The following is a 20,691-nucleotide window of genomic DNA, read 5'->3' as shown; positions in this document are numbered from 1 at the left end:
ATATATATATATATATATATATATATATTGTCTGAGTGCCAAGACAAAGCCCAACGTATTTACTTTCACAAGTGGAGCATTACAGCTAACGCCTTAAAGCTCTGCTTGATATTTATAAAAATAAACTTTATCAGAAACACGGAGACAGAAATAAAAAGGAAAAAATAAAGAAGCACAAAAGAGAGAAAGGTGGGGCAAAAAGGAAAAGGGGAGAGGAGAAAAGAATGGAGGAAAGAAAGAAGGATGAAGAGAATACGAGATAACACCTTGCTTGCTTCTACACCTGCAGAAATGTTCATATTACCAGCTTTTTTACCAAAAAGTGCATGGTACTTATGTATTGCAAAGCAAGATGCAAGATGTATTTAGTGGTAAATGCGGCTCAATATAGACAATTTGTGTATCTGTTAACACCTGAATCTAAACACCTGTGGGTTTGAGTGTGAGCGTGCTTGTGTATACAAGGTTTCTCCATAAAAAAATGCAATACTGAATGTAAGGAGCCACAGACCTGCCCCCCTGGAACTGGGACAGATACGGGGGGAGATCTGAGCCAAAGACATCCAAACAGGTGAGCTTCATCCCCGAAAAGCAGACGAAGCAACACCCACACAGCGCAAGCTCCACACACAGCCCCGCTCCAAGCACCCCCGCTGCGTCCCGCCCCCACCACACAACGTGCCGCGATGGCAAGGCAAGGGCCCCGCGCAATGCTACCCCAGCCCCTGCCCAAAGGCGCAACAGGGCAGATACCATCGAGCACGAAGCTCACAACGGAACCCCCGAGCCCACACCAAGACGGGACAAACTCACCCGGCAAGAGGTCCCCAGCCAGTGGCAAGCACTCAGGGCCAGCGTCCCCCACCTGGATGGACGGATATTGAGTAGTATGTAGTATCTAGCAGAATTGCATAAGTACGCTGGAATAAAAGAGACATAGTCAAAGAAAAAATTAGAACCTAATCAGCAGTCACAAAAACATTTTACTAGTATTTAACATAGTGAACCTTGTAAGCATTAGTAAAGCAAATTGTAAAAATGAAACCTTATGAACGACATGGTAATTATTCTTTGTCCTCAAAAGGGTATTATTGATTTTTTTTTTGTTAGTGCATAAATATCTTGGTTAACAATATTGTCTCACAGCTAGAACTGGTTAACCTGTTCAAATCTTGCCTTTATGTGCGTAAGCATTCTCTCATTGTACAGGCGTGGCACCGTGGTTTCCACCCAAAGTCCAAAAACATGCATGTAAGGGTATTTCTGGATTGGAACTTGTGAGTGTGTACACCAATGGTTGTATTTCTTATGTATATTTGTAATAACATGGTTGCCCCACATCTCACCAATTGAGCTGCTGATTGAATTATGCTGTAGGAAATTGTTTACCCATCATCCTAAAACTTGTGTTGTTGTCATGAGGCATCCATAACTACTTAAACCTTAACGCTTTTTGCAGTTGCTTGCAGGAAGTTCCATCTAGGGCCATATCTTCTACTGAGAAACATATCTCGAGGTTGCAGTTGGAAGAATCTGAGGGAGACTTCGACAACAAGGACGTCAGCGGAGGACATCAGATGGCAGAGCCTCTATCTGTATCAGTTGTAGAAACAGGAATGTAGGAGTGTAAATGGTGGCAACTCCTACGATGTAGAGAAACTGACAAATGTGAACAATAAGACGGGCACTGAGCTCTTCTATGTAAGTAATCACAGTAAGATGTTCAGCAACCAATGAAGCTTCAAAAATTTTAAAAAGAGAAACTGAAGCAATTTATATTTTAAGTTGTAGGAAGAGGTGGAATCTTTTCAGCTGTTTCCACTGTTGTAATTATGAATGTGAGAATATTATTTAATATTTAGTATTAATATTTTATCAAATAATATTTTGGTCTGTTAAGGGTTGTCCTGTGAATACCAGCCCAGTAAGGCGATGGTATTAGGACAAAATAGAAAGGTGTGAGACAAGCTCTGACATTATTGAACAGCATAAACTCTGCACACACATGGAATGAATTCACACAATTTCTTAAAATACAAGAATTTATTAACAAAAATAAGTCAACTCAAAGTCAAACATATTTAAATCAACAAACTGTACAATGCTAAATTAACCCAACTAAATCACCAAGCAGAATTAAAGAATAACGAAGACTAATGGGCTATGAACAATATAAACAAGTTGATCAAAGACGATTGGAAATTATGACCAAAAGAGTGATGCAACATTACCATGCAATGTTTATGTTTGAGAACCAAGGATTATCTTGAAGAATCTGGAAATGAAGTTAAGTTAGTCTTGGAACTAACTTAGGAAATAATCAGCAAACATTTAGACAACCCTTCACAATGCAAGATCAGATAAAATATTATTTTAATAAAATAATGATCTGCTGAATAAAACCAACCTTCTGGATGACCATTTCTCAACGGTGTCTAATTAGCTGCCTTTAGTTATTGAAATAATATTCGAAGAAATATTATTAAGGGAGTATTTTGGAAAAGAGCCAAATCTTTCTGGAGAAATGGGGCTTAATGGTGTTTACTTAGTTATCAAATTTAGTAAATGATGTTTAAGAACTATTATTCACTAGCTTTAAAACCAACAACCTTTCTGTTGAATAGTCTTAGTGCTAGCATGCTATCTGTAGCAACCACGTGTTCTTACCGGTTAACCGTTAAGCTAACAAAGAAGCGGATAGCTTAGCACCAGAATCAACACATACCTTTAAAATACCAGGGTTAATAAAAGGGTTAGAATGCTTAAGCGGATGGCGCGTTATGAGCAATGTTCTGTTTAAAACCACCCTTTAAATAAAGTTTCTTAACTTTAAAACATACAACATAAGAACACAAACCGGCACGTGCTGTAGCTAGCCTACTAGCACTAAGATAGCCAGGTTCCACAAAAACAAAACTTCATAGAATTAAAACGTTCAGATTATTTCCTCCTAACTGTTAATCTCTATATTATTCTGCCCAAACACTTAACCTCATGAGTTGTGGTGAGGAATGTTGTCCAAGCGACGAAGTTTGAATAAACGTCCACAGTCAACAAGCGGTTAGCTTTCAGCTAACCTGACCTCCGGAGCTGTAGCTTGAAAGACGGCTCGTTCTGTCCGCCAACCAGCTGTTCCGTTACCGTAGACACGGTGATGCAGGCCGTTGTCCTTCCTTCAGACTCGGCTTGTAGAAACAGCTTCTCTACAGGGATTTGTCTGCGACAGTTTTGCTTCTGCGGGGGCTTCGAAGAGAAAAGGTAAGCAACTCTTACACCTTTATTTCCTCGTTCATGAATGAAAATACCGGATACACAGACAGTATTTCATTCTACTTAACTTTGCATATGATCGATGATCGTATGGCTTCCTTGGATCCAGTTGAATTTATGTATTTTTGCCAGCAAAAGACATCTGCGCGCTTTGTTTCCCTCCTATCCCGATAGTCATCGGTGTGGAAGAGGGCGGATGTAGCAACAGCTGTACTTTTATTTGGGTAATGGCGCCACAGGAAGTCCGCAGTTATCCCCTTTCCTGGTTGTGCCGGAAGAAGGTTAATGCACTTTATTTTGAAAAGTTCCAGAAAAGTATGTACCGGAGTTTAATGTTGAAATCCATGGCTGTAGGTCCCAACACCACTAACTGACTTTCAGAATTTAAAACGCTAAAGATAGTACTGAAACAGTAAATTGGTATCCTGCTGTTTCCCACAGGAAATCTATCAAATTTACATATTTGGTAACATATTTTAATGTCAGATAATATACAGTTCTGTGAAAAATGTATGCCCTCTCTAAGATTTCTTCTGTTTTTATATTTTTCTCCTACTTAAATGTTTCAGATCAATGATTATTTTATTTTAACTGGAAAGTAGCTATCCAAACTATCCACACCTTATGTGAAAATATAATTATTCCGCCTTGTTAACGAATGAAATAACAGTCATTAACCATGAAATTAATACAAAGCCCGTCTCACATTTACCAAAAAACATCTTGATGATCCCCAGGACTTTGGGGACTGACAAGAAAGAAATATTTTTTTTTTGAAGGTTTGAGTCTTGCTACATCTGAGGTCAAACTAACTTAAACTTAAATATGGTGGACCTGAACAAGTTGCTATAATTGATGGATCCATGAATTCTGCTCTGTGCTAGAAAGTCCTGAAGGAGAAAGTCCACAAAAACGTAATGAATGTTATTCCAATGCTAAAAATCCCTCCAATTTGGCTGTATTAAAACAGTCCTGCAAAGAAAAGCCACATTGTATGATAAAAAACACTCATTGCCAGTTATCAGATATGCTTAATGACAGTTGTTGCTTGGCCTTACTTCTTCACGTAAGGCCAAGTTGGTTTAGAGGTCTTGTTTTCCTTTTATAAATGAAACATTTTATGTTTACTCATGTTACTTTTGTCTGATATTAAAATACTTTTAAGGGACGAAAACATTTAAGTGTGACAAAAAGGCAAAAACATCAGAAATCTGTAAGGAGCAAACATTTTTTTACAATCAATGTAACTTGGTAGGATGGCAACATTTATATGTCACGGATGTGTGACAAATAATGATCTTACTGCTTTTGTGAGAGCACACAATGAAAACTATTGACATGTCTCTCTGATCCAATCATGCGTGGTTGTACAGATAGGCCCGCAAACACAGAAACACACTCACATTTATACAAAGTGCATTAAATAAAAAGGAGGAAGCACATGAATCTTTACCAAACTCCCCCTAGAGAGTTTCATTCCCTGCATACGTGAGCGCCATTTGAAGTGCTGCATCCACACAGGCGTACATCCGCCTGACTACGTGAGGTCCATGTCGAATTCATGACGGTTGTCATGGCGTCCACATAGCAACTGGCTACACATGTGCCTTCGGTCGACTCAGCAACAGAGAGGGGGAAGAAGAGAGAGTGCTGGTGGAAGAGGGGTGGAGGGACAAGAGGGAAATAGAAGGGCAGAGTAGATGTGGGAGGTTGAGGGGGGGGGGGCAAAGGTAGAGAGGATAGCTGGGAAATTGGAAGTGGTGGCTCATGTCAATGTGTGTTTGTGCACATGTGTGTTGATGTGTGTTTTGCAAGTGGGAATAGAAGGGATGTTTAGGCAGAAAAGCAAAAAAGACAGAGATAGATGAAGAAAAGGGCATCAGCTGTTCCGTAAACCTCTGAGAGATGGGGATAAGAAAGTGAAGAAGACAGTGAACTCATGGTTGAAAGCTCGCCGGAAAGCGAGGGGGGGCTTGTGGAAGGGTCGAGGCAAAACAAGTCTTCACTGGGTTTTACAGACAATTATTTTTGTCAGAAGACTAAATAAATGTGGTTATGTGGCTCTGCAATGAGAGTCATCCACTGTGCGATGACTTGAAATAGCCTTTTCTTGAACTTAATTTCTCCAGCTGACTGACACTCTCATGCAGATTTAGACTGAGTGTATATGAGACCATAGATGGATATTCTTTGGCTGCAGAATGCATCATATATCATTTTAGAAAATAGCAGGCATGTTCTGCTAATTCCACCTTAGGTCAGCCTTGAGAGCGTGTGCAGAGCGTTTCATGGGTAATTGATGTACTGACTCTTATTTTAGGGAGCTGAGCCAAACGACAGCTTTTATGCATCATCTGGCAGAAAAGGAAATGCAGCCCATGCAGAGTAACTCACAGAGGTGCACATACCAACATATAGCTTCGTAAGCAGCTCCGTTTGATGTTACAAACATGAATGGATGCAAATACTGTAATCAAAATCAAAGCGAGAGGAGGTACATGTGAAGTTGCTCACACCAAGAGAAGCAGGCACATAAACATTAATATTTCACTGGCTTTGAAACATGCAGACCCACTATGGCCCATCCCCCCACCTACAACCAACCAACCCCTTTCTGAAGCCTAAGCAGCAACTCAGGAATACACCATGGATGATGGAGGAAGAGAATTGGGTTTGAGTAGACTGGAAACACATTGGGCAGAATGAGGGGAGGGCAGGACGTCTACACTAAGGAAAATGTAGAAATCAGGAGTGACAACCAGGTGTTTTCGGGAAAACTGACACATCCTGATTTCTATTCCTGCCTAAGTTGTTAAATACAACCTTCTTTTGGTGGATGGTATCTTCTCAGTAAGTAAGCTCATCTTCAGGATTTCTTTTTTTTTTTTTTTGTATTTGCTTCTTCTTTGCAATGCTGGCCTCAAATATTTGCAAATCAAAGAAAGAAAGAGCATTTTGTTTTTTACAAAAGTATTTAGTTATATAGCCACTAAGGTGAAAAACCTTATTAGAATGCCTCCAGTTATTCATGAATCACCTGTCAAACTGACCTTGTCTTGAATAGTTTGAGATTTAATAAATCAGGTAGAGCCACAAGAGATGTAAAGTGGAACTGAACTGGGTCAATATGCATAAAATCTGTTTCAGGCATCTCCCTTTATAAAGGGTAAAAAAGTATTGGAGGTGTGTGACACACATCAAAAAATACGCTTCAGGTATTTTTTTACTTGGGAAAAAAACAAACCAGAGGCATCTGCCCACTAACCTACACTAACTAACCTGTCTGAACTCCAGCACTCTGTTGTGTCTTGATGCACCTCAGGTCAAACCATCCAATATGTGGTAATGAGGCACTGAGTCATGTCTTGGTGTGTTTTTATTTTAAGTATCATTAATAACAACAGGATTTCCTGAAATCCTCGTACTCGTACTCGTCGTCTTCCGCTTTATTCGGGACCGGGTCGCGGGGGCAGCAGACTCAGCAGAGACGCCCAGACGTCCCTCTCCCCAGACACCTCTTCCAGCTCCTCCGGGGGGAGCCCAAGGCGTTCCCAGGCCAGCCGAGAGACATAGTCCCTCCAGCGTGTCCTGGGCCGTCCCCTGGGACTCCTCCCGGTGGGACGTGCCTGGAACACCTCCCGAGGAAGGCGTCCAGGAGGAATCCGCTATAGATGCCCGAGCCACCTCAACTGGCTCCTCTCGATGTGGGGAAGCAGCGGCTCTACTCCGAGCCCCTCCCGGATGGCCGAGCTCCTCACCCTATCTCTAAGGGAGTGCCCGGCCACCCTACGGAGGAAGCTCATTTCAGCCGCTTGTATCCGGGATCTCGTTCTTGTGGTCATGACCCAAAGTTCATGGCCAACCGGTAGTCCTTCTCCATGGACTCACCGAACTCCTCCCAGGTCCGAGTTTTTGCCTCTGCCACCGCCCGGGCCGCGACACGCTTGGCCCCACGGTACCCGTCAGCCGCCTCAGGAGTCCCACAAGCCAACCACAGCCGATAGGACTCCTTCTTCAGCTTGACAGCGTCCCTTACTGCCGGTCCACCACCGGGTTCGGGGATTGCCGCTGCGACAGGCACCGCAGACCTTACGGCCGCAGCTACGGGCAGCAGCATCAACCATAGATGTGGAGAACATGGTCCATTCGGACTCTATGTCTCCAACATCCCTCGGAATCTGGTCAAAGCTCTCCCGGAGGTGAGAGTTGAATACATCCCTGGCTGAGGGCTCTGCCAGACATTCCCAGCAGACCCTCACTATGCGCTTGGGCCTGCCAAGTCTGTCTGGCTTTCTCCTCCTCCAGCGGATCCAACTCACCACCAGGTGGTGATCAGTGGACACCTCAGCCCCTCTCTTCACCCGAGTGTCCAAAACATTCGGCCGAAGGTCTGATGATACGACAACAAAGTCGATCATTGACCTCCTGCATAGGGTATCCTGGTGCCAAGTGCACTGATGGACACCCTTATGTTTGAACATGGTGTTCATTATGGACAATCCGTGACTAGCACAGAAGTCCAATAACAAAACACCGCTTGGATTCAGATCGGGGAGGCCATTCCTCCCAATCACGCCTCTCCAGGTGTCACTGTCATTTCCCACGTGGGCGTTGAAGTCCCCCAGCCTAATAATGGAGTCCCCAGGAGGGGCACTATCCAGCACCCCCGACAGGGACGCCAAGAAGGCCGGGTACTCCGCACTACCACTCGGCCCGTAGGCCGAAATGATAGTCAGAGACCTCTCCCCAACCCGAAGGCGCAGGGATGCGACCCTCTCATCCACTGGGGTAAACCTCAACACGAGACGGCTGAGCTGGGGGGCGACAAGCAAACCCACCCCAGCCTGCTGCCTCTCCCCGTGGGCCACTCCAGAGTAGAAGAGAGTCCAGCCCCTCTCGAGGAGATGGGTTCCAGAGCCCACGCTGTGCGTGGAGGCGAGCCCGACTATTTCTAGTCAATATCTCTCGACCTCCCGCACAAGCTCAGGCTCCTTCCCCCCCAGTGAGGTGACATTCCACGTCCGTAGAGCCAGCCTAAGCATCCGGGGATCGGGCCGCCGAGGTCTCCACCTTCGTCCGCCGCCCAATCCTCTTTGCACCGGTCCCTCACGGTTCCCCCTGCAGGTGGTGGGCCCACTGGGGGATGGTCTTGCGTCTCTCGTTTGGGCTTGGCCCGGCCGGGTCCCGCGAGGAGCAACCCGGCCACCAGGCGCTCTCCGACGAGTCCTGACCCCAGGCCTGGCTCCAGGGTGAGACCCCGGCTCCGCCGTACCGGCGACGTCACATGCCTCGATTCTGTAATCATCATGAGGGATTCTCGAACCGCTCTTTGTCTGACCCGTCACCTAGACCCTGTTTGCCATGGGAGACCCTACCAGGGTCATTTAAGACCCAGACAACGTAGCCTCTAGGATCATTCGAGCACTCAAACCCCTCCACCACGTTATGGTGGCGGTTCAAGGAGGGTCCTGAAATCCTGTTGGTGTTATTTATGAGAGATGAGTGGCCTTCTTCCCTGCAAATTTCTTAAAACACTGATGTGCTTCTTTAAGACACAGCTTTGGCATGTGAGATGCTGCATTTAAAGAGGGGTGAGTGTGTAGGCCTACAGTGTGTGGGTGTTCATGATGCAAGCTTGTGAAAGCATGTGGCTCTTTGAGCTAAATGTTAAAACTAAAGAGACTCTTCAAACAAATCTGCTGTAGTGGCAATTAAATAGCACAATTCCATGTGAAATGGATCTAAGTGACCTGGAGGCATGAATGGTTTTAGCTGTGATCAGATCACTAGATATGGCGTTAAACAACTGAGATTAAGAGGGAGCAATAAGTATGCCTTGTGTTAGTTTACACACAGACATGCACACACTCATCCGTTCCCTAAGGGGGTCAGCATGTCTTCCTGTGGGAGGCTCAGCATGCAGAGGAGGAGGTCAAAGGTCGAGGGGAAGTAGAGTTGCATACATAAACTCAGTCCTACCCTCTGTCTTTTTACAGTACAACTAGCAGGAATGGAAACACAACTTGCTCATCCACATGTGCCGGTAAGCCTACACCTTATTCCCTGTTGCATGGTTGTTAATCTCTCGCTCCATTTGCACTCGTCAGGAGATAACAGCATCATTAGCACACATTAACATGTCTCTATTATCATTCCCTGTGTCCCAGAGTCCCTGTACTTGCATACGTGTGTGTGCATATGCGTGTGTGTGTGTGTGTGTGTGTGTGTGTGTGTGTGCGCATAGGAAAAGAAAAGAAGGAGGAGGATGGGGTGTGAATTTTGGGCTTTCCAACAACTTCAGTCTGTTAGTCTGTAACAGAAGTTCAAGTGTAAGCCAACACATCCATTTACACATCATCCAAGATATTTCACCTCAAAAACTGCTTGCTGTTTATCCTAACTATGTTTGACAAGCTTTATGTTCCTATTTCACAATATTGTTGTTGATTAGGTACACTTGTCCAACTGCTTGTTAACGCAAATTTCTGATGAGCCAATCACATGGCAGCAACTCAATGCATTTAGGCATGTAGACATGGTCAAGACGATCTGCTGCAGTTCAAACCGAGCATCAGAATGGGGAAGAAAGGTGAATTAAGTGACTTTGAACGTGGCATGGTTGTTGGTGCCAGACGGGCTGGTCTGAGTATTTCAGAAACTGCTGATCTACTGGGATTTTCATGCACTACCATCTCTAGGGTTTACAGAAAATGGTCCGAAAAAGAGAAAATATCCAGTGAGCGGCAGTTTTGTGGGCGTAAATGCCTTGTTGATGCCAGAGGTCAGAGGAGAATGGCCAGACTGGTTCGAGTTGATAGAAAGGCAACAGTAACTCAAATAACCACTCGTTACAACCAAGGCATGCAGAAGAACATCTCTGAATGCACAACACGTCAAACCTTGGATGGGCTACAGCAGTAAAAGACCACACCGGGTGCCACTCCTGTCAGCTAAGAACAGGAAACTGAGGCTACAATTCGCACAGGCTCACCAAAATTGGACAATAGAAGATTGGAAAAACGTTGCCTGGTCTGATGAGTCTTGATTTCTGCTGCGGCATTCGGATGGTAGGGTCAGAATTTGGCGTCAAAAACATGAAAGCATGGATCCATCCTGCCTTGTATCAACGGTTTAGGCTGGTGGTGGTGGTGGTGTAATGGTGTGGGGGAAATTTTCTTGGCACACTTTGGGCCCTTTAGTACCAATTGAGCATCGTGTCAACGCCACAGCCTACCTGAGTATTGTTGCTGACCATGTCCATCCCTTTAGGCCCACAGTGAACCCATCTTCTGATGGTTACTTCCAGCAGGATAATGCACCATGTCATAAAGCACGAATAATCTCAGACTGGTTTCTTGAACATGACAATGAGTTCACTCTACTCAAATGGCCTCCACAGTCACCAGATCTCACTCCAATAGGGCACCTTTGGGATGTGGTGGAACGGGAGATTCGCATCATGGACGTATATATATATATATATATATATATATATATATATATATTGTAATTTATTAAAGAACGCTTTGCCTATCACCGATTTGTTCTGTTATTGTTTTTTTGTCACACTTAAATGGATCAGGTTATCAAGCAATAGAAAAAAATATCAGAGAAAGATAAGCTGAGTAAGTATAAAATGCAGTTATCATATATTAAGGGAAAGCATTTATCCAAACAGACCTAGACCCATGTAGAAAACATCATTGCCCGTACATCTAATAACTGGCAAGGAGTCAGTGTATAAGTCTGAGGGATCATCATGATATTGTGTGGTTTTTGGGTTATTTTTGGTCAGCATAAGTTGTTACCTTGGAATTCTGCTATGGATGCAATTTTTGCCAAGTCTCTGTTTCCTATTATTGATTCATGAACACTGACCTTAATCAAGGCAAGTTAGACCTGCAGTGCTTTAAATATTGTTCTGGGTTCAATCAATAAACAACTTTTTGAAATAAAAAGATTACTTTAAATCTTACTCTGGCAGGGGTATGGCTAATTTTGAGCCATTTTAACATTTTTATTTTGTTGTGCTTTTATTTAAACACATTGGCATTTCTTTTTTTTTTTTTTTGCTCCAACAGCAGAAATGTCTAAATAATAAATGAGCATTTAATTTTTTAAGCTAGCTAAGATCTGACTTTACCAGATTGGACAGTCCTGCTGGAGCAACAGGAGGCAACATCTTCTCCACCTCACCTGCATCTCTCTAATGTAATAAACATGAAATATTTCTAATATTCATAATACCACAAAACCAGGGCTACACGGTGAGTTGGTAGCACTGTTGCCGTGCAGCAAGAAGGTCCTAGGTTCCACTCCCGGCTGGGGGTCTTTCTGCATGAAGTTTGCATGTTCTCCCCGTGCATGTGTGGGTTCTCTCCGACTTCCTCCCACAGTCCAAAAACATGACTGTTAGGTTACCTGGTTTCTCTTTAATTGCCCTTAGGCATGAGTGAGTGTGTACGTGGCTGTTTGTCCTGTATGTCTCTGTGTTGCCCTGCGTTTGAGTGGCAACCTGTCCAGGGTGTACCCTGTCTCCCACCCATAGACTGCTGGAGATAGGCAGTGGCACCAGCTTCCCCGCGACCCACTATGGAAGAAGTTGTAGAAAATGACCAACTGACTGACCACAAAACCAACACAATAACAATTTGAAGATGGACATGCTTGCGTTATACTGTAGTTCTATTTCTGTGGTGGCAGATCCCATCAGAACCTAGGACCTGAGGTTAGAAATTCTTAGCTGAACTGAATAGATCTAGTTTTATACTTCCTCTCTTCCACTTTTCAGAAAGCCTCCGGGGCTAAGTCCACTGACAGGAAAACAAAACAATAAAGACGTGTACATCCTGAAATCAGCTGGGTTATGTGCTGGATGCAAAAGTAGTACATATAAAAAACAAAGGAAAGAACCACACATCAGCCAAAACTCAAACAAAAGATAACATGTTTTAGTCTAGTACCCTTATTCAGACAACAAAAACTGAAAAGTGCCATGCTTCAAGTTGCTTTTTATTAATCTGAAGCATAATCAGGGAAAATGGATTACAGAGGGGAAAACTGTTGTTGCAGCCATCAGTAAATAGTTGCTGCTATAGTGCTCTCTTCAGCAGCAATACATTTGATAGCTACAATATGAGGTTTAAAATGAGTCATATTACTGTTTTCCTGTAAAAACAATAAAAAAATAAAAAAAAACAAGTTGAAAAATGTTGGTGAGCTACTTGTAGCTGCTAATAGCTCGGTAGCTCATACAGGCTAACATCCGGAAGAAAAAGCAGGTAGTAGAGCCTTTAATGCTAACATTGCTAATGATTTACTGCAAACTCCACACTTGTTAGCATCCATTTTAAATTAAATATTTTTACATTAATAGATTTAGAAAAAGTCTTTATTTGGTTGCTATAATTTAGATCTGTGTCCAAAACAATCCCAAAGTTTTTTGAAACCTCTGAGTTTTTTAGCTCCATTTAATCTAGTTCAGGGCTTATGTCTATCCTTATATTTATGGGACCAAAAACAATGAAATCTGTCTTATCTGCATTAAGCGGGAGGAAATTCTGACCTATCCACTGATTTATATATTGGACACACAGACTCAGTGACTGTAGTGGGTTATGGTCATGCGGTGACACAAAGATATAAAGCTGTGTGTCATAAACATACATAAAATACTAGATGATGTAATCTTCTATATATGGGCTAGGGCTTTAGATATTAAATAATTCCCCAAGAAAATAGGATTATTGGCAAAATGTGTACTATTATAACCAAAGCTGAGATCCTCTTGCTTAGATTATTACATCCACAGCCATATGTGTGCATACACCATTGCATTTTTAGAGACATCTGTGCTTTTTTCAACCAGGTAAAAAATGTGACAGGTACTGTGCCAAAGAAATGTGTATATGTATGAAGCAGTGGGAACCTTCATTTATTACCTTTTGGCTGGTGTATGTTCATTGTAAGTACTAAACCTGCTATGTTCTTTTTTCCGCCAGCCTGTCAGTCACTTTGAAACATGCCTCCCTTTCTACACCCGCTACCCAGACTTTTTGCTGCAGTTTCATGGGGAATTCTCTAAATATACATTACAACAATAAAACAGTGGAAATGGCACAAAAAGCAGATGTACTGTAACACGACATGGGTGACCCATTAAAAAGAATACTGTGAAGAAAAAAATGTGACATACTTTTGTTGTTGTAACTATTTGGTTATCTTGTGGTTTTTTGATGGTATTTCAGCATGTGTGACAATGATAAGAATGCATGTAAAACATCAGGCATTCCTTTAGGTAAACAGTGGCCTCTTACTCTGTAACTACTGTGGTTCACAAATTCCACTCAAAGGCAGCAATGTTAGCATTTCAGTGGTTGGGACCTTGTATTTTTTTAGGAAGCCTCAGAGGATGCAATGTCCATCCAGAACAAGGTCAGCACAAACAAGGTGATGTGGGTTACATTCCAAATAATCCTTTTGCTAAATGCCACACTGAAAATAGTCTGTCCACATATTTTCACTGTGCAATTCACCCAAAGACCAGACATTCCTGAAGTCAGGGTCACTGCCCTGTCTTGGATGTTTGGGAATCACCTTAAATAAGATCCATCTGGAAGCTTTAGGTATGGGATTTATGTGCTGGCACTGGATTGTCTCCTCTGCATCTGGATTCCAAATGAAAGGAAAGCCACCTATATCAACACCTGTCATCCTGAACGACAAAAGTGCTCACACAGAAGGATCAATAAGCAGAGACAGAAGGGTTAAAATGTCAAAGTTCTTTCTTCAAATGGTGTACATGAAAAACAGATGGATGGCTTTCATCTTAATTTAAAACTTATTGGTTTCTTTAAAATAAAATCTATTGTTCAGACAAGTCTGAACCCTATATTTTAATCTCATCTTTAAATAATAGATTTAGATTCTATGTTTATGGAACATTGTAAAGTACAATTAAAGAAAATGACAGAAAATACACTAAGTGATAAACATTAAAGGGACTAGGTAGAAATATAGACTTACTATAATCCACAACTCCTCCAGCAACATCACAGATACAATCTCTTCCTATTTATGCAGAAGTATAATGCCAATATACATTCATTCTAATCCAATGTGCTATCTATGCTGACACATCAGTGTATTCTCCGCTAACAAATTTATATTTGTAAATGTTCATAATAATAATATAAATATGTAATTTCATTTCAGTATTTTCTAGGTCTGGATAAGTCTTAACCATTAATTAACCAGATTGAGACCCATATCCCATTGAGATTGTCATATTGCTTACTGCCGACCTGACCCACATGCAGAGTCACCCAGAGACAATGTACAATTCTTAAGATCGGTTTACTGTTTCACAAGCCTACGAGGGTGAGGAAAGGGAAATCTGGGACTGGAAACCCACTGGCTGCAGGGAAAAAAGTCTGTTAGACACTGAACCTCAGAATGACGCCTGAAAATGATGTGCGGCTTACTGGAGAGAGTGGGGCGGTCCGCCCGGGAGGGGCACGCAGCCTGGAGTGTGTGGAAACAGCCTGCCTAGGTCCTCAGCGGCAGGAAGGGAGACACAGAACGGAGTGCGCTGGAAGGGTGGACAGGGTTTGCTCAGCAGGTAGGTCTCTCCGGAGGGTTCGCCAGCTGATTAGATCCAGGATTTAGGAAGTTTTCCGACAAAGTCTGTATGGTTCTGGTCTGATCAGGTCCGGTCTCAGAATCAGCATCTGAAAAGTGCAAGGGCAAAACGCTCAGGCAACAAAGTGCTGGCAAGCCCTCCTCTTTATACTGCCCAGCTGAATACTCAATGAGCTACACCTGTCCAGCTCCTCCTGGCAGCCACACCTGGTGGGAAGAAAAGTTTGCAGCAGGTAGATCCAGATCCTGACAGAGATTGAGATGTCAATTACAAGGGTGAACAGGCCAAGAGATCAGCAGCACTTTGTAAAACATATCATATACAAAATAAAATTGATATTATATTAAAATAGGCCATAAATTAGTCAAAAATGTAAGAAATTCATATTTAAAGTATGGAAAAATAAAAAAAAATAAATGGAAAATATATTTCTATGTCCAGGTAGTCTTGGTCACATTGTATAAATGTTTGCTTTATTCCTTGTGTGGTTCCTTCCTTTCTTTCTCCTATTCCTTCCACAGTCCTTCCTTCCTTTCTTCCTTATAGACTTTCTAATTTCCTTCCTCATGACCTTCGTTTTTTCCTTCCTTTCTCCCTTCTGCCTTTACTTTTTTACCCCTTTTTGTCTTTCACTTTTGTTTTTCCATTCTTTGTTGTTTCTGATCTCAATTCCTTTGTTCTGTCCTTCTGTGTGTCCTTCCTTTCCTTCTGGTGCCCTTCTTTCGTTTCTCCATTTTGGCCTTTCCTTTCTTTCTTTCTTTCTTTCCTTCATCCCCCATTGTCTCCTTTTTTCCTTCATTTTCTACTAGTGTCCTTCCTTCTTCCATTCCTACATAATTCCTTCATTCCCTTCTTGTCTTCCTTTTTCTTCCTTGAATCATTTCTTGCTTTCCTAATTATGTCCTCCTTCCTTCCTTTCCTAGTTATGTCCTTACTGCTATGAATCAGAAAAAGGCAGACCCAAGATTCAGCCAGACACAGTACTGAAAGTTTAAAAGGTTTATTCAACCACAGGAAAACATCACACAGGTAACACTCCTCACAGCTTCCAGGAATCACTGAGGCAGAAAGAGGGATTAGTGACTTGTAGTCTCTCCAGATTTTGCAGGGATCAGAAAAGTCACTAACCTGCTTTTGTCTTGAGTGGAACTTGAAACCCAGAGGGGAAACCTCAGTGGGCAGCAGGCGGTGATCTCCACAGCTCAGGTAAGATGTGACTCCAGGCTGAATAATCCGAGGGCTAGGCTGGCTCAATAATCCAAGGACAGAAACAGGGTCAATGATCGGAACAAGAGGCGTCAGGCAAGGGGCAGGCAGAGGCATAAACCAGATGCAGGAAACAAGGTCGACAACCAAAATCCAAATAGTCCGACAGGGAGCAGGCAGAGGCATAAATCCAAAAGGCAAGGCAAGGTCAAGAACAATGATCAGACAGGAAGGAACGCTGGATATCTACTCACATGATGGCTTTCAAAAATCTGGCACCGTCTGCTTGTCAGAGTCGGTATATATCAGGGAAGACACAGGTGCTTGGAATGCCACAGATTGCACTACACTGCAGAAGCCACCAGGTGCATCTAATCTGCTGATTGCAGCCAGGGAGACAGGGTAGAGCAGACGTGCCATAATCATAACACTTACTTTCTTCAAGTTATTGATTTTTTTGCAGATTTCATACTTAAAGCCTTCCCACTTTAAAAACATCCATCCATCCATCCATCCATCCAGCCAAACTGCTGTCCCATTTGTATCAAGCTGTTATTTATGTTATTGTTGGCTATTTTTTACTCAGAATCTGTGCTAGGAATGGTGGACTGTTAATAGTCTTCTGTGTGAAACATGCTCTGAGAGCCAAACATGTTGATTGTTTCAGGCCAAAGTACCTGTTTGATATATAATAATATTGTATAAATCCAAAATATTCTCATTGTACAAGCAAACACTATTATCCTGGTCTTGAGAAATGAGATTATATTTTAACAGATTATGAATGCTTTGCTGTCAACTCTGCTACTTATTTAAAGTTAATTAGTCAAAGCTAATGCCTGAACTAATGGCTAGTTAGCCTCTATAATTTAACTGATTCCTCAAAAAAAAAATATTTTTCCTCTAAGCAGAAGGCTACTCTGAGAACACAGCGCTATAAATCAGGGAGCTCGTCATACCTCTGTAAAACACATGTGGGTAATTTTGAGCTTCCACTTCATTTATCCTGCCTCTGTAAGTGGATTTCCATCCAATCTGGGTGGAAAGTTTGGAAATCTGGAAAAAGCATTACAACCATGCAAGAGTCTTAGAGTAACCTGCATTTCTTAAAGCTTATATCTCATTTCCAACACCATTTCAAGCAAAACTAAGATAAGATAGATGTTATTCATCTCACAATCAAGAAATTCACTGGTTACAGCAGCTCTTAGTAACACACAAGTAAAGAAAGAAGAAGAAGTTAAATGTGCAAAACAAGTAATAATAATAGAATAAAGGTGACTTATGTACAATAAATACAATGTATTTCCAGATTTTCTAAAATGCAAATACCTGCTGAAACAAAATAAATTCTTTATTTTGCTTACTCCCTTGTTTCATAAATCTGATGCCTAAAATTTAAATAATCGAGGATGTCCCAAAATCCCTTCCCTTCCTATATCCTGGTTCCCTTCCCCTTTTCCATCATCTGTTAACATTCCTCAAAAACGTCTGGCTTTGCTTCTTGATGCCCTTCCCAAGCCCACGGGGGTATGTGTCCAAGCTAAAGCTCCCTCTTCGTGCCTGACCTCACATGCATGCCGGCCTGCCCAGGCCATAATCCTGATCAAGCATGTCTAGACCTCTCATTACCAGCATGTAATCAGAAAGTTGGGCGGGGGGACAAAGCCGGGCGACCAGAGGGAAGTTGATCGTGGGAGGAGCAAGGATGCAGAGAAAGTGACCCTGACAGGGACCCGCACATTCATTTCACTGTTTGCCCTAAAAGTAAACAGGACAGGCTCCATAGCGAGTCAATACTTAGGACAAAAAAGGAGGATGACTGGGAAGATATAAGGCAGGGGAGAAAGGGGCAAGATGTAAATAGGGGATTACACGGAATATTCCCAAAAAAACATCTTGAAAGACTTACAATTTTAAAGGGATGCTGAATGTTTGCAGTTTCAAAGGCCAATCAACAACTTCTTTTAACAACTTCTGGGATGCTTGTACTAAGACTACTATGCCTTAAAGCAATTTACGAAAGCCCAGATGTCGATGTCATGGCTCAGTAAGCTTCAACATTTGAGTTGACAGGATGCACATTTGTGGATCCATTTTAGGCCAACACCTTAAACACATTTATTCCTTGTATAATATGATGGAAAAATAAAAATAATTAAGATAACCTTTCAGGAAGAGAACCATGGACCTCTACAAATCTGTTTATGCATGGGTAAAATTTCCAGATGCCTGAAGATGCCACGTTTATTTGTTCTAACAACCATGAAATTATAAACACTATGGAAATGTCCAGCCATCAACCACAAAACCAAAGCAAAAGAGCCTGTGAAGATGCTGACTGAAGCTGATATGAGAGTCATCATCCACACTGAATCGAGTCCTGTACTGACATTGGCTGTATGGTCACTTATCAAGGAAGAAGCCATCACTTCAAAAGGGAGTTTAAATCACTTCAAAAAGCAGTTTGCAAACTCACTAAGGGATTAAGGCCCTAATTATTGGAAACATGTCCTGTGGTCTGATAGAACTAAAATTGAAGTGCCTGCATGGCCATAATGACATAATGAATTTACAAAGCCTTTGGTTGCACATGATTTTATTTAGGGGTATCAGAGTAAAGGTGACTGAACACAAATAGAATTTAATTTAGGAATATTTTCAAAACCATGTGTCATTTTCCATGCTCTTCCCAATTCTGAGCTGCTTTGTGTAGGTCTGCCATAAAAATCTAATAAAATAGATTGAAGCTTGTAGTTGAAACGTGACAGATTGTGGGAAAATTCAGTAGGTGTGAATACTTCTGAAAACACTTCTCAGTTGTTGGTGTCAAACTTGTAAACAATCCTTTTAATCTCTCGGGCAGATTGATTTGTAGGCTCACAAACATCCAACTACATACTGAAATTCTGTGAATTTCTACAGGCTCAAAACCTTACTGACTCTAATTGGACCCCATTCCCTCGTCCTCTGATCTTGTGATTCTTGGGACTTGGCCTTGCATTTCTTGGAAAGGTAAAGGAGCAATATTGTCCCCAGTTATCACAAGTAGATAGGAATAATAAGATGCAAATAAAATTGCAAGGATATGTTTTGGCCTGAATACAACTGGGCTGCGAGTCCCAAAGCCCTCTTTACAGAGGGTGCAGAGAGAGAAACACTTGAATCCACTCCTACCCTCTTATCCATGGATCATGTGTTTGTTGAAATGGTTGTATGGTCGCAAACAACCAAAACCTCATGCTTGAAGAGGGGCTACGGTAATGGGCACTTCACACAGCAAATGAACCTCAGACTAGCCCTTAACATGCAGTTAAAAGATTTATTTTTTTTAAAACTGCATGAGCCTCATCTGCAGTATTTCAGGCTCTTTGCAATATTTTACAATAATAATTATCTGCATGTTTATTTACAGAGTAGTTTTCTGTTTCCATTAATTATAGTTTATAATTAATTATAGTTTAATAACTTGGGGGCTGCGGCGGTGGCGCAGGGGTAAAGCTTGTGACTCATGCACAGAGGCCACAGTCCTCGGCGCAGGCGTCATGGGTTACAAAGTAAAGGCCACTAGTACCACAGAATAAAAAAAAATGCAATTTGATATTTTTCCTCAACTGAAAGAAGTTCTGAAATAACACCGATCTTCTTTTTCTCTGGTATTATAAAACATGTGATCTAAATAGCCAATAAAAAAGTAGCAGCAAAAAGAGAGTCCAAAGTAATAAGAAAGTTATTTTTTTATAATTGTATTAGAAGACCACTAGTAGAACTATAAGCACGAGAATGAAAACAACTGGGATGCTTGTACTAGGACATTATTTTCTTTTAATTGTACAATTTATCACTGAACCAGGCAAATTGTGATGAACTCCAAATGAAAAATCTGTTTTGATACACAATTGATAAAACAAACTGTAGTTGGCCTAACACATTAGAGTGTGAAGGTGTGAACTGATAAATTGAACAATGGGGGCACCCACAATGACATTAATATGACCATGTGCCCATTAGCAAGGGTCCATTGGTCTGATACACATACACTACCGGTCAAAGGTTTTAGATACACTTTCTCACTTAAAGGGTCTCTTTATTTTCATGACTATTTACATTGTAGATTCTCACCAAATGGCAACAAAGCTATGAATGAACACACATGGAATTATGTAGTAAACAGAAAGTGTTGAATAACTCTAAACATATTTATATTTTAGATTCTTCAAAATTGCCACCTTTTGCTCAGATTACTGTTTTGCTCTCTTGGCATTCTCTCCATGAGCTTCATGAGGTGGTCACCTGAAATGGTTTTCCAAAGAGTCTTGAAAGAACTTCCCAGAGGATAATTAAAAGACGGCCAAAGTTAATATTTCAGTCATCTCAGCAAAGGGCTGCTACATTAAGGAATCTAAAATATAACATATTTAAAGTTATTTTCCCATTTTGTGTTTGCTACATAATTGCATATGTGTTCAGTCACTGTTTTGATGCCTTTAGTAAGAATGTATGTACAATGTAAATAGTCACATACATAAAGCAAACCTTTAAATGAAAAAGGCGTTCTAAAATGTGTAAATGTG

At 41.7% G+C, this 20,691-nt stretch overlaps 1 long non-coding RNA gene across 1 annotated transcript; it reads right to left on the bottom strand.

Moving 5' to 3' along the window:
- Positions 1-12,264: 12,264 nt before the first annotated feature.
- LOC124879638 lies at positions 12,265-15,727 on the bottom strand. The gene is made up of 2 exons (XR_007041070.1): positions 14,754-15,727; positions 12,265-14,686 (listed from the first exon to the last, which is right to left on the bottom strand). It is a non-coding gene; the product is annotated as an uncharacterized LOC124879638 (long non-coding RNA).
- Positions 15,728-20,691: the final 4,964 nt, after the last annotated feature.

Source organism: Girardinichthys multiradiatus, chromosome 13, assembly GCF_021462225.1.
Source record: "Girardinichthys multiradiatus isolate DD_20200921_A chromosome 13, DD_fGirMul_XY1, whole genome shotgun sequence".
NCBI lineage: Eukaryota > Metazoa > Chordata > Actinopteri > Cyprinodontiformes > Goodeidae > Girardinichthys > Girardinichthys multiradiatus.
The sequence above is the reverse complement of the archived record's forward strand: the minus strand, read 5'-3'. Positions and strand labels throughout refer to the sequence as shown.